Source organism: Fundulus heteroclitus, unplaced genomic scaffold (genome assembly GCF_011125445.2).
Source record: "Fundulus heteroclitus isolate FHET01 unplaced genomic scaffold, MU-UCD_Fhet_4.1 scaffold_954, whole genome shotgun sequence".
Lineage (NCBI taxonomy): Eukaryota > Metazoa > Chordata > Actinopteri > Cyprinodontiformes > Fundulidae > Fundulus > Fundulus heteroclitus.
In genome coordinates, this window is record NW_023397422.1 from 1 (window position 1) to 16,039 (window position 16,039).

Below are 16,039 nucleotides of genomic sequence, written 5' to 3' on the forward strand. Positions count from 1 at the left end.
TTATGTTCTAATAATGACAAATAAGACGTTAATCATAAAGTTTGACTTTTTGCACCAATAGTTATAGGCAACCAGTCATCAGTTCTTCTGCTCCATGAAACCCATGTTGATGCTTAGCATTGTACCTATATGGTCCTTCAATATTTTGCATTGTGCTAAATAGTTCATTGTCAGTGGACATATATGTGAGTCAACATTAACATCATAATATACTATTAGTGATAGTTGCATTATAGACCTCTGTGGTGTGGGAGGTCTAAGCTTTTGTCCTTAATGGCATTTTTTAGCTTAAATTACTTTAATACTTACTTTTGAAACTGGTACTTTTATACTTTTCCTTGAGTGAAAAGTTTGAGTTGATACTTCTACCTCTGCAGAAGTATTTTAAACCCAGGTATCTATATTTCTACTTTAGTAGTAAATGTGAATACTTTTAACACCTCTGGACATGGGGAAAGAATCTAACTAAACTAGGAAAGGAACAGATAACAGAACTACAAAAATACCAAAGGCCAAAAAGCTAACTAAATTAGTCTTTACAAGAACACACTAATAGTTTAAATGACAGAACAGAAACTAAACTAAAGCTTAAAATAGGGATCTAACAGGACTACTAAAAAAACACACAGAATCTGAATCTAACAACTACCAGAATCTATAATTAACATAAATGCTGAACAGAAAAGTAAACAAGAGACAAACCCGAGGATCTAGGGATGATATATATTATATAAAGGGCCAGATTGCAGGATCCCTGGGGAGCTAACATAAGTGATCACATCCCTGGGGATCCTGATCAGTTTAGTTTGTACTGTAGTTACATCCATCAGACAGGACAGACTCTACCCTCAGATTTCTGCCATCATTTTCTAACCCAGCATTTTCTATAACAGAGCTGAAATCTTAAAATGCCTCCCTATTACCTGCCTAGAAAATACCTTTTCTCTTTACTTGCCTTCTTACACCTTTTCTGCTTCCTCTTAATTCAGTTAAACATCTGTGACACCAAAAGGCTGTAAAGTTTTCTGCTTTGGAGTTTCTGATTGGCTGCTCACCATTTTCTGCTGATCAAGCTAAAATCCACCAAGATGTGGGCTGGTGGAACGAGTGCATGTCTAGTCAGGATGCACCTTTATGCTTTAGCCTGTCTGTATAATCTTTAACTGGTGCAGCCGGTTCTTGTTTTAGTTAACATTGAAACTAACGAGGAGAGTATGTAGAAACTCAGGCCTTCATGATTTTTGGAATGGACCAGAACCTTTAAGTCCGAACCATTAAATTAACAAATTATGGTCAGAAGCATTAGGCCCAAAAAGCTCTGGGTTCCCGTACGGCCCATTGATCACCAGGTCACACACACACACACACACACACACACACACACACACACACACACACATACACGTCTATCTAGCAAACAGTGCACCGTCGGTGTAAACTGTCAAGTGGGGACATGTGTTTCTAGTTATTTAATTGTAAAATAAATATCATACAAAATTTTCTAGTAAGATCTTTTCACACTATATTACCTTCAAATTTATTTTTTTTACTTTTTAGAGAAATTGCAAAGAGGGGACTTAGATTCTTAAACGACATCTACTTATCCAAGAGGGGGCCTCTGTTGTAATGCAGTGGATCTGTCTGTGCACCAGTTTCTTCTATTGAATGATTACCTTTCTCTGTGATCCAAGCATTTTATAAATAACCACTATCACTTCAAATAAATAAAGCTTAAACTGTAATTCAGAAGTAGTTTGGCATTGATATCAAGGGCTGCAGTATTACCAACAAAATAATGTCTTTCAAATATATAACATTTTATAAAACCAGTGTGCTTATTTTAATTTTAAGCAAGGACTATAATACTTTCTTAAGGCTATTTGGACATATTTAGGGTACTAATTTTAAAGTAATTCATGGATGTAATCAGGTCAGAAAATAGTTATCTTTTTGTCTCATAAATATAATGTATCATTCAAACTATAGCATGGAGGAAAAAGGTGAATACAATAACTTATTGTTTTAAAATATCTCAATAAAGCACTCTGTTATAACACAAGTTGTCAATATATGTCTGTAATAACTTCAAAGGCTCAGCTGTAGTATATTCTGTTACTAGTATTAAGGTTCAAATAAAGTGCTACCCAAATAAATATATGATGCATTAATATACTGTCAAGCTGTCTTTAAAATTTTCTTTAGGCCTAGAGTTTAGACAGTCTCCTCTTGTATGGCATTAAATGACAGGAGTCCACTGTTGGTTGGCACATAATGATATAAGTCCCCTTTTAAATGGTCTACAGCGACAGTCGCATGTCAAAATCCAGCCAATAATACTTATAATTATTACACAAACCCGTTTTTTTGCAGTAAAATATAAAGTCCCAGCTTTCATTTGCCATTTGTATGTGTGGAATGCTGATGTAAACATTTTGAATAGATCCTCTTTACTATTTTTAACCACATTGCCATAACACTTTCTTGAGGGTATTTGGACACGTTTAAGTTACTGATTTTAAAGTGATTTGTTGATATAGTAATTTCAGAAAATAGTTAAGTAGTTATCCTTTCAGTAAGAAGTTTATTTGTCATTTAACCTATAGCATGAATGAAAAAAGTGAAAACAATAACATAAGAAATGTCATTCAATAAAGCACTCTCTTCACACACAACTTGATCAAATATGTCTATAATAATGTATAGGCTCAAGTGTAGTATATTCTGTTACTAGTATTAAGGTTCAAATAAAGTGCCAACCAAATAAATATATGAGGCATTAATGTACTGTCAAGCTGTCTTTAAAATGTCCTTTAGGCCTAGAGTTTAGACAGTCTCCTCTTGTATGGCAGTAAATGACAGGAGTCCACTGTTGGTTGGCACATAATGATATAAGTCCCCTTTTAAATGGTCTACAGCGACAGTCACATGCCACAATCCAGCCAATAATATTTATAATTATTATGCAAACCCGTTTTTTGGCAGTAAAATATAAAGTCCCAGCTTTCATTTGCCATTTGTATGTGTGGAATGCTGATGTAAACATTTTGAATAGATCCTCTTTACTATTTTTAACCACATTGCCATAACACTTTCTTGAGGGTATTTGGACATGTTTAAGTTACTGATTTTAAAGTGATTTGTTGATATAGTAATTTCAGAAAATAGTTAAGTAGTTATCCTTTCAGTAAGAAGTTTATTTGTCATTCAAACTATAGCATGAATGAAAAAAGTGAAAACAATAACATAAGAAATGTCATTCAATAAAGCACTCTCTTCACACACAACTTCATAATATATGTCTATAATAATGTATAGGCTCAAGTGTAGTATATTCTGTTACTAGTATTAAGGTTCAAATAAAGTGCCACCCAAATAAATATATGAGGCATTAATGTACTGTCAAGCTGTCTTTAAAATGTCCTTTAGGCCTAGAGTTTAGACAGTCTCCTCTTGTATGGCAGTAAATGACAGGAGTCCACTGTTGGTTGGCACATAATGATATAAGTCCCCTTTTAAATGGTCTACAGCGACAGTCACATGCCACAATCCAGCCAATAATATTTATAATTATTATGCAAACCCGTTTTTTGGCAGTAAAATATAAAGTCCCAGCTTTCATTTGCCATTTGTATGTGTGGAATGCTGATGTAAACATTTTGAATAGATCCTCTTTACTATTTTTAACCACATTGCCATAACACTTTCTTGAGGGTATTTGGACATGTTTAAGTTACTGATTTTAAAGTGATTTGTTGATATAGTAATTTCAGAAAATAGTTAAGTAGTTATCCTTTCAGTAAGAAGTTTATTTGTCATTCAAACTATAGCATGAATGAAAAAAGTGAAAACAATAACATAAGAAATGTCATTCAATAAAGCACTCTCTTCACACACAACTTCATAATATATGTCTATAATAATGTATAGGCTCAAGTGTAGTATATTCTGTTACTAGTATTAAGGTTCAAATAAAGTGCCACCCAAATAAATATATGAGGCATTAATGTACTGTCAAGCTGTCTTTAAAATGTCCTTTAGGCCTAGAGTTTAGACAGTCTCCTCTTGTATGGCAGTAAATGACAGGAGTCCACTGTTGGTTGGCACATAATGATATAAGTCCCCTTTTAAATGGTCTACAGCGACAGTCACATGCAAAAATCCAGCCAATAATATTTATAATTATTACGCAAACCTGTTTTTTGGCAGTAAAATATAAAGTCCCAGCTTTCATTTGCCATTTGTATGTGTGGAATGATGATGTAAACATTTTGAATAGATCATCTTTACTATTTTTAACCACATTGCCATAACACTTTCTTGAGAGTATTTGGACATGTTTAAGGTACTGATTTTAAAGTGATTTATTGATATAGTAATTTCAGAAAATAGTTAAGTAGTTATCCTTTCAGTAAGAAGTTTATTTGTCATTCAAACTATAGCATGAATGAAAAAAGTGAAAACAATAACATAAGAAATGTCATTCAATAAAGCACACTCTTCACACACAACTTGATAATATATGTCTATAATAAATGTATAGGCTCAAGTGTAGTATATTCTGTTACTAGTATTAAGGTTCAAATAAAGTGCTACCCAAATAATTATATGAGGCATTAATGTACTGTCAAGCTGTCATTAAAATTTTATTTAGGCCTACAGAATAGACAGTTTCCTCTTGTATGGTATTAAATGACAGGAGTCCACTGTTGGCTGGCACATAATGATATAAGTCCCCTTTTAAATGGTCTACAGCGACAGTCACATGCACAAATCCAGCCAATAATACTTATAATTATTATACAAAACGTTTTTTTGGCAGTAAAATGTAAAGTCCCAGCTTTCATTGGCCATTTGTATGTGTGGAATGGTGATGTAAACATTTTGAATAGATCCTCTTTACTATTTTTTAACCACATAGCCATAATACTTTCTTGAGGGTATTTGGACATGTTTAAGGTACTGATTTTAAAGTAATTTATTGATATAGTAATTTCAGGAAATAGTTAAGTAGGTATCCTTTCAGTAAGAAGTTGATTTGCCATTCAAACTATAGCATGAATGAAAAAAGTGAAGACAATAACATAAGAAATTTCATTCAATAAAGCACTCTCTTCACACACAGCTGTAGTATATTCTATTACTAGTATTAAGGTTCAAATAAAGTGCTACCCAAATAAATATATGAGGCATTACTGTACTGTCAAGCTGTCATTAAAATTTCCTTTAGGCCTACAGAATAGACAGTCTCCTCTTGTATGGCATTAAATGACTGGAGTCCACTGTTGGCTGGCACATAATGATATAAGTCCCCATTTAAATGGTCTACAGCGACAGTCACATGCCACAATCCAGCCAAAATCCTAAATTCATATAACTATTCTATATGACCTGTTATTTTTTACAGCGAAAAACATAACCCCGAGCCAAAAGTATTTTGTACTAAATAAATATTTTGAATAAAATGGTCAGCCACACGATTCATTGTATAGTATTTCATTAATATAAAAAAATCACTTTTACAATGTATTTTTTCATCAATTTGCAGTACAGAAATATTGTTCACCGGTATATAATGAAACATGTTTTCTCTTAAGGAAGAATTTAAATCAAATTTGAAAATATTGAGCTACCAGGAAGAGCATAAAATGAACATTATTGGGATTGATTTCCAAAGCCTGAAACAAGATTGCCTCTTTTTTAAATTTTTGTCAAAAAGTTAAATAGTGCATCTTTCTGTGGGTGGAGATAATTATATCAGCTGCTCCACCCCTAGCAAGAGTAGCAGTCAAGCAGTGAATGACAGCACTTCTCATATCTATAGGGCTTGGGTTCCGCATTGCATTGACGTGGCGGCCATGTTGATGGCTACGCGAACGTTAACATAACTCTGACAACGTTGAACGAAGAGACGTAGAAGTAGAGTTGAGAAAGAATAGATACAAAAAGATGTTTAAATCCTGAAAAGGATCTGGAATTTACTGGGACACATTAAATAGAGAAGCCAGGGACTGGTATGTTGACCTTGTTTGTGGTGTGAGCGCCTATGAGGCTACAAGTCCTTGGAGTCTCATGTGCAGTTCACGAATGGATGGGTTCAGGAGCTGCAGATCATAAAGCCAGCAAACAGTGGGAACACAGTAAATCGTACAAAGGTAAGCTGTGTTCTGACAGGCTCTGGCACCTGCTAGTTTAGTAACTGCTAACCGTGAGTGCTAACAACCACTCACGCATGTAATGTACTTTTAACTAGCTGCAATGTGTTTCAAAGGTGTAGTTAGTAACGTTAACTGCCAACCCTCCCTAAACCCTCCGGGTTTCTCATATATTTGAGCCTTTTCCCGCTGCCGTTTTAGTATTTATGTGCATGTATGTGGTGTCGCGGTTGAAGGAAAGAAACAATGTAGGCTATAAAATAAAACCGTGCATCTTTAACTTACCAGAATGAAAATGCAGGGAACACACTCTCATTGACATTGGGATACTGTGGAAAGTTATGTTCGGTCGTCTTAAAGCCACGATCCAAGCGAGCTGACGACTCCGTGGTTGCGCCTCCAGGCAGGAAAGCGGTGGAAAGTTAACCCATTTTCTATGTTTTTCCCATGGCGATCATGTGTTGCGCTGTTACAGCCCCCAATACAGCAAAGGGAGTACAGTACGCGGTAGGCAAGCCAGTAGTCTGAGTAGCGGTAAAGGAGGCAATCAACATGGCGGCCACGCAAAGTAATGCTATTTTTAGAACGTGACATCACGAGACGTCATATCACGTGGTAAGCGGTAGGGCAAGCTTGATGTGTCCTCTGCTGTTTCGCTGTAAAAGAGCTGTGCATTACCCTTGGTTTTACTCGGTAAAACGACTGCTTTTTCCAAGTCTAAGACCACGGTTTTTAAACATTGTTGCTATGGAACGTGCAACAGCGACTCGAGGTACGCTGATCGGCCGCATATGAAGGATGTTTTCTCCATTAATTTCCCGAAATTCAAGACTGCCAAGGAGAAATGTGTGCGCTGGGTACACCGGTGCGGTCGGCCTACACAACAGTTCAACCCGGAAAAAGTTACCAAATTGACATACATATGTAGCAAGCATTTTGTTGGAGGAAAGGGCCCAACCGAAGAACATCCTGACCCAATTCCAGCAACATCAAGTAGTGAACAGGTAAGAGTTTTTTGGTGTTTTATTGAAGCTTAAATCTTATCATACGTCGAACAGCTCACGACGAAATGAGCCATCCTTTGTTACACTTTTGTCATGTCTGCGTGTCTATCCTGCCTCGCGATATTGGTTTAGGTCCCTAAATTGACCATGATTGTTTGTTTTGTCATCATTTCAGCTGGAGAGGTACAGCTGGAATTTCTTAAGGGAAAGATTCTGAGATGTAAACAGTTGTTTTGTAGCTACCTATTGGCAACATATACCGATTCCTGGACGGTGATTACAAACAGAAAAAAACGGCAGACGACACCATGAATGCAGAGCAGAAAAAAAAAACAACGACTTACCGTTCGATCAACTCGGCCCGTTTTCCAGTCTTTTTAAGCCCTCGACACTCAAGCTATCGTTTGAGCTGAAGGTTGGTGTGTTCTTCGACAGTTCGACCAGTAAACCGTGCGCCTGGGACACCGTCTTGCGAAAGTTTAACGGCTGCAAAGTCGGTCATATCGCTGTTTCTGTTGCGCGTGTAATGGCTGGTGGCTACGGGCGCTCTCTACCTGTTTGTCCTACCAAAGCGGCAAGGGGCGTTGCTCTTGAGATGCTGAGGTCACGTGCACGGTACGCCATTACGTCATGATACCCACACCCTATTACAAAGAAATGCTAAAAGATTATGTGGGAGGAATGGGTGTTTAACCATACCAGTTTGAACCTGAATCTACAGCTTGATCTCCAGAATCAAGCGGAGACTCTTCAGGTGGTCCAAAATAGAGCAAGCCCACAGCATCATAAAAGTACTCTTTGGCTTCCTAGCCACCACAGCAAGCTTCTTGTAGATGTCTAGAAAATAGGCAATTTTAATTAAACTTGTTTTTCATGGCAGGCAATGCTCAAAGTGTGCTAGATGTGTTGTTGAAGTCATGACCATATTATTATATTATCCTATCCTAATATCTTTTAAGGAGTAGCTGCCATACTTTGATTTATGCCTTTATCAAGGCCTGTTGCTTGGTGCTCCAAAGTTTTTGGATGGCAGTTATCAAATAGCTGTGCTACAGATTAAAATATGTCTTCATCTTATAAATGGAGATATTTATATGCCAGAAAAGGTTCATGGCAGTTTTTGGGTAACACCCACTGAGCATGGTGGCAGCCGCGACCATCAAGTTGCCTCTGTGTTCTTACAGACACTTTTAACAGCCAACAGTACCCCTAACCTGCTTCATTGTCACTATGCTGGCTCCTAAACACAACACAAATTGCAAACAGGGTTCTCAAGCAACTTTCAGAAATGATAAACTTCTGTTGAGCTAATGAGCAAAAATTTGCCACATTTTCAAGGTCACTACAAAATAAGAATATAAGTTTAGATTTGCTTGTCAGTACTGCGATATAGACCAAACTGTTTAAAACTCCAAACAAAAGGTTTGGAAGAGGCTTAACACTTGAGCTTTCAATGCATAGAGTCTAAAATCAAGTCAGTTTCTAAGCAATTCACACTCTGGTACAGGTGACCACAACCTCCACAGTACTCCAGCTGAACAATAGCAACCTTTAAGTAGGGTACTTTAATCGGCATGTTAATGTTGATGTGCCGAAGGACCATTCCTGAATTAAAAGACAACTGTTTACGTCCAAACACAGGGGAAATGTGCTGGTGTTTTCATTCCAATCCATACATCCATCCCAAAGAAGAAACATTTACAAGACTAAAGCTTTTAGAAACCAATCCAGACAAGCAGATTCACTAACAGTTGGTAATAATGGGTTTGGAATTTCTGTTTTTCTAGTTTTTTTTTTAGGATTTGAAATTTTAGAGATATTCGATTAAAAAAATTGAAATGTTATGTACTACAAATATATTAGATATTAACTTACAACTCCTCATAATTGGAGCCCTCTGTTTCAGGTTCCCAGTCATGGTCATCCACATCACATTTCTAAAAACCAATCCTTGTCCAGGCAAGTTGTCAGGATTGTGGGTATATATTCAGGGCAGAAGACGAATTTCTTCTTTTGAGGCTTGTGAAACAGTTGCGACAAAAGTCACAATTGAGAGTTTTTTCTCCTTTTGCAGCCATTTTAATCTTATTACGTATACATCTTGCCTTCCAATAGGTAGGCAAATTTACCTAGGTTACTTTTGAAACTTTTTATCTACATCTTTCAAACCACAACAAGGTAAGGTTCACATTTTAACTAACTTCTAATTAATTTTTTTCATCATATATACATCGCTTTGTTTTCTTTTACAAACTCTCCCTAGTTAACCACTTGCCATGTGATTGTTCCTAAATATTTCAGAGAAAAATGAGACAGAAACAGAAGCTTTGCATTTCACTTCTTCTGGGAGGGATAAAGACACATTTTACAAAAGATTCATCAACAAGGAGAAAGGTATGTTTGTTAAATTAGTATATGAGACTCTCTGGAGTTTTCTGTGTTATACAGGTATAACATTTCAATTCAGCCCTTGTACACCAGCTTAGTATTACAGTATGTGATATATTGCCATGTAAGGTTTTGCCCAAAATGTTCTAAAGACATAGTTTGTCATGGTAGTACAGGTCTGTATATATGTAGAAAGATAAAATCCTCTGACATTTTGGATAACACTGTGGAAAAATGTAAGTTAATGCTTTATAGGATTTCCAGTATTTGTGTACCTTCATTTGTGAGTAAAATTACAAGGATTAGGTCCTCTGGATGGGTTCTTTTTTGTTGAAACTTTGTTGAAATCAAAGCCACTGCTTACAAGGCTGGGTTTATCAATAGCCCCACAGACTTAAGAAGTGTCTTGGAAAAGAGATGAAACATTTCAATAAAGACAAATGCATCCAGAGGACCTATTTAATTAGTTTTCACCTGAATTTTTTAGGAGTGTCAGGAAACATAATTTTGCAATTTGTTAATTATATACATTAGACCATAAAAGTTTTTTTTTCCATCCAGGGGTTTTTATCTCTAGTTTGTAAATTTTTGTTTTACAGAAACTTACAATGGTATACTTCCATTGTGCCAATACTTATTTTCTGTTTCGAGCTGAAAGCATGCTGGAATGGGAAGGGGGAGGGGTGAGGTGCAAACATGTTTGCAGGCCTGTTGTTCTGATGCAAATGTGATTAATGGCTGTGCTGCTACAGAACTGTGACCACCCCCTTCAACACAGAGATGTGGTATCAATGTTCTAAGTAGAAACCTGTAATGAACTAAAAAAAAAAATATTTAAAATGGTAGATATTAAAAATGTCTTTAAACACAGCATGTCAGGAATCCTGAATCAAGAAAACTTTGTTGTCACAATGTGTTACCATGGTGAAATTACTTAGGATGTAAATAAAAAATAAACACATTTTAAAGTAACGTCACATAACATATAGCAGACTTGATATTTACAGGGTATTTTTTCACAGAAAATACAACTGATAATTACACAAAGCAGTCAGGGGCCTAAATGGTATTTGGTAAATAGTATGTACTTTGATTTCTACCAATGTTTTTACAGGACCAACTCCATTCATCGCATAGCAGTCCACAACTACCAGAAAAGATCTCTCAGACATCTCACAGAGTGTTATCTGTATTTACCCAGAAATGACTGACACCTGAGTCACATTCCAGAGGAATTATGCATTGGTGAAATAGTAAGGATGCATTCATGCATGATTTTATATAAAATGTTTTGCTGTGCTTTTCTTGTTTGCTGCAATACTATGGATAATGTGTGTTTTTCATTCCAGATCCAGTCAGAGCAGAAAAATGTTCCAGGAGAACAAACAGAACAACACCATGAAGTAAAAAACCAAGGACAAGATACACATACAGTAAGTTTTTTCAAGTCCCAAGTAGTGGTGTGTACAATTACGTCTATTTACTGTATGACAATACTTATCATTGGCAGAGATTTGACTGTAATGTATAAATTGCTCATGTTTATTGAATATGACTCTTAGGGACCAAAGTTCATATTTTGTGCTTTCTAAATTTAAATATGTAGTTGCAGTTTTTCCACATTGTGAACCAAACTATGTGAGAATTTTATCTTTATGTGTTTATAGATAGGAATTTGTGTCTGTATAAAGGATTTTTGTATAATCTTGTATAAAATCTGGGCTGCACAGTGGTGCTGAGATTCGCACTGTTGCCTTGCAGCAAGAAGGTTCTGGGTTCAAATCCAACCCTGGGTCTTTCTGCATGGAGTTTGCATGTTCTCCCAGTGCATGCGTGGGTTCTTTCCGGGTACTCCGGCTTCCTCCCACAGTCCAAAAACATGACAGTTAGGTTAATTGGCTCCTCTAAATTCTCTTTAGGTGTGAGTGTGTGCGAGAATGGTTGGTCCTGTTTGTCTCTGTGTTGCCTTGCGACAGACTGGCAGACTAGTCAGACCAGTCAAGCCTAGGAACCTAGGTTCCTAGGCTAGACTAGCCACAAAGTATTCAGGCTCCTTTTCCTATCTTCTTACTTACTGACTGCACTATTTGAGCAGAACGTATCATGGTAACCACTGATGCACTTCTGTTTTGGCTAAAGTGTACCTACTCAATAAGGGCATTTGGATAGACCCACAGCAGAATTTTAACTCATATCTGTAATTAGAGAACACAAAAATTGTAAATTGTGTGAAAAAATTGGAACTTATCAAATTGTTTGTAGCTTGTCAAATTACTTTTTAAATACAAATCTTTATGGATGCATAAAAATAAGATTATCAGATACTTTGGATTACCATGTGGAAAAATATATTTATGACTACACATTCTGATTTAAATGCATACAGTATATATATATATATATATATATATATATATATATATATATATATATATATATATATATATATATATATATATATATATATATATATATATATATATAAATTATTAGGACCTATTTGCCACCTATTAATAACACCTATTTAACAGTCAGTCAGTGATACATGGAGATAAATGTGAGATATATTGCAAGAACCTGTTAAATACCAGCCTCCCTAATATTTATGAATTCTTCCAATGTTTTCACAGGACATACTCTGTTCATCACATACCAGTACACAAACAACAGATGAGATGGATAACTTAGAGAGTATACTCAGTATTCACCAAGAAATGACTGACACTAACCTGAGGGATGAGTATTTATAAACATGTTGCAGCTCAAGAGGAGTATTGCTACTCAGATGCAGATGTCCAGTCTGTGCAGAGTACTACCACATGTCAAGAAGGCAAGATCTTAGGTTGCATGCAGTGTATAACACTAACAATGTAAATTACTTTATTCAACTATAAAAATTGCTGTCTGTGTTATTTCAGCGCGAACAAATTCTGAAGAAAATGCATCCAATTCAACAAAAAAATTGTTGGCAAGAAATAATCACGGCCATCAGTTGACATGAGTATGATATCACTCTAAAAATTTCATTGCATGTAGTGAGGAATGTTAGAAAATAAATCACTTTCAACCACAACATTTTTCCCCTCTGTTTTTTAAGGACACTTGGAGGAAGCACATTCTGAAGAAAATGCATCTACTTTAACAAAGAAAATTTGTGGCACAAAGAAACCCTCATTGCCATCAGTTCAAAACGGTATGTTATATGTCTAATATTTTCCACTGCATGTAATAATATATTCAAAAAAATTGTCAAGATTTGATACTTTCATGATCCTTTATCAATAATCTTATGTAGACATTTCCAAACTTTTTTACATTAATGTTGCATAACTCCCTCAACCATGCCTCCCTTCGTTCCACCCTCCGCACGCTCACCCAGTACGTCACGTGTACAACAAGGGACAATAAAACCCTGGACCTTTTTTATACCAATGTTAAAAACACCTACACCTCTGCCCCCCTCTCCCCACTGGGACGCTCGGATCACAACCTCGTCTACCTGATGAGTTGAACACATTCTTCACCCAGTTTGACTCCCCCCACACTGGCCCCCTTCCTGCCATCAACTCCCCACACGTCTCCAACCACCAGCCCTCCAGAGATCTACCACCCCCCCCCCCCACCGCCATTCTTATCAACGACCGACCCATCCACACCTTCAGCCCTGCCGGCCTCCCCCCTCACAATCGTGCCAATGCAGATGAGAGGTCAGCTGACGAGGCTGAAACAGAGGAAAGCCTCTGGACCGGACGGCATCCCCCCCCCCCCCCCCCCCCCAGGCTGCTGAAGACCGGTCGGTAATCAGGGACTTTGTGGACTGGTGTGAGAAGAACCATCTGTGTCTAAACACCAGCAAAACCAAGGAGATGGTAATCGACTTCAGGAGAAGACCCCCACCTCACTCATCTGTGAACATTCAGGGGCAGGACATAGAAACTGTGGAGAGTTTCAAATACCTGGGTGTTCACGTCAACAATAAACTGGGCTGGACTCATAACAACGACGCTCTATACAAGAAGGGCCAGACCCGCCTCTACCTCCTGAGGAGGCTGAGGTCCTTAGGTTTGAGCAGGCCCCTGCTAAAAACTTTCTATGACTCTGTGGTGGCCTCAGCTCTACTCTACACTGTAGTCTGCTGTGCTCCTGGCAGCACAGAGCGGGACAGAATGAGGCTGAATAAGCTGGTGAGGAAGGCCACTTCTGTCCTGGGCTGCGCTCTGGACTCTGTGGAGGAAGTGGCTGAGAGGAGGGTGTTGTCCAACCTCACATCCATCATGGACAACGCCTTCCACCCCCTGCACCAGACTGTAGAGGAGCTGAGCAGCTCCTTTAGTGACAAAAAAAATTCTCCATTGTGAGATCAATAAAGCTTATCTTATCTTATCTTAACTGTTGGGTGATATAGGACCCCTTCTGCTTCTTTCACAGGCATTTTATACAATTTGAATTTTTTTATTTTATTCCAAATGGACTGTTTCTGCTGCATCATAACAAAAGAAAACCTATCCAGTTTTGTTTGGTGAGGATTAAAATTTGGCACCTTTCCCCGCTGTTGATGTACTTGAAGCACTCAAATTTTTGGGAAATAGAAAATCTAAGGGACATCATTTAATAGAGTCTTTGTATTTAATGTCAGCTGACTTGGTAGCCGAGCCCCTAGAAATAATTTTTAGTGTGGATAAACAGGAAGTTTTTACCATAATTTGTATGTCTGTGTTGGACTATGGAGATCTTTTGTAGATCTCAATGTCTTAGGATGCTAGACTCCCTTTATCTCTCTTCTCTAAGGTTCAACACAAACTGAAAAATGCCAATACCCCTTTGTGATTTATATTCAGCGTGAAGATGGCCTGATTTGTCTGGTGGTAGTAATTCCCACTGGATAACATTCATTTACAAAGCATTTCTTGTACTTCTGCCATCCTGTATCTGTACTCCAATTGCACTGAGAAATTCCGACTAGTATAATTTTCTTTCACAGTTTGCTGCTTTTTTCTTTCCCTTGCCCGGACTGAGTTGGGCAAGAAGACTCTTGATCATTCAGCACACTCCTAATAGAACTTCCTTCATTAAAATTAACTGAACCTTTCTTAGTTCAAAGCAACAAGGTTTTGAGGCTAATTTAGATAAAATGTACCTGTTTTATAGTTTGTTGTTTTCTTTCAACAATATAACTTTTTCTGTATATAATTATTGATGCCTCTTGGCCAGGACTATTGAAAAAATGTTGTCTCAATGGAACCATACCCTGGTTAAATAAAAATCAAACCACTTCAATCAATTATAAATATTGCCATATTTGTTATTCCAGTACACTCAGAGGAAGAACCTCCTGAAGAAGGTGCAGCCATTTCCAAAAACAAAATGGGTGGCATTAATAAATCCTCATTGCAATCAATTAAAAAAGGTATGTTAAATCATTGACTAAAGAAAAATGTACATATGTAATCTCTTTATATTTGTTGACATAATATGTCACTTTCATTTATCCATACCTTTAGTAACTTTAATGATTTGTTTACAGGAAAATCCAGAAGGCCCTGGTCAAAGACTGAGGGAGACATTGTTGAAAGCCATTTCAAAGACTTCCTGAAAGAAATGAAGATGCCTGGAAAAGTGCACTGTCAGAGATGCATAGATGAAAATCAGATTCTAAGGGATAATGACGGAGACTGGAAAGCTGTAAAATACTGTATGTACAACAAGAAAACAGCAAAGAGAAACAGGTTCCAAAAGTACTGAGAATTATACTGGACATTTTGAGCATCAATGCTAGGAACCCAAAAAACCTACATGTATACCAAAGTACACAGATACAATTAAAAAAAAAATATTGACATCAAGTCCTTGTGAAAACTTGTCATTTTAGTACTGTAGGACTAAACTTGTTTAAAGCTGTAAAGACAGATGCCAAATACTTGTAATAATAAAAAAGTAACAAAGTATCTTACTTCTCATTTACTAAAACTCAGCCTTTATATTGTGTAAAAAATGCCTTTTTGCAAATAAAGTATAGTGTTTTATAGGGGTAGGTTAGCTTCTTTTTATTTTCACACAATTGGTAGAGTCATATCACCCCATGCTATCTAAAAGGGAACTTGTGTCATTGTGTACCAGCAAACAGCGGACTTCTATTATTCCATACAGGACAAGGTGATCTCTGTTTTTGGAATTGGAATCAATATCTAAAATGTGCATTTCTAAATGCAGGTTTAAAGCTGTGGCCAAAGTCAGATGTGCCATTATTCTTGAATAATTATTTAATACAATAGGTATTTACTGAATATTTTATCTCTGATTCTATCCTCGTCGTGTTTCTATTTCTTGTTGTTGACATTTTTAGAAAAAAAAATCAATTTTACTTTTCTGATTTTTATGCTTTATTTTAATACAAAGTTTAGCTAAAACACAAGAAAAGGAAAAAAAAAGATCAAACTATGTTTCAAGAGACTTCCTTCTTAAGTAATTTGCATAATTGACCCTCTACAGTCTACA

At 36.7% G+C, this 16,039-nt stretch overlaps 1 long non-coding RNA gene across 1 annotated transcript; it reads left to right on the forward strand.

Moving 5' to 3' along the window:
• The first annotated feature begins 14,900 nt into the window (after positions 1–14,900).
• LOC118562521 lies at positions 14,901–15,387 on the forward strand. Its single transcript, XR_004930642.1, has 2 exons — positions 14,901–14,951; positions 15,069–15,387. It is a non-coding gene; the product is annotated as an uncharacterized LOC118562521 (long non-coding RNA).
• The last annotated feature ends 652 nt before the right edge of the window (positions 15,388–16,039 follow it).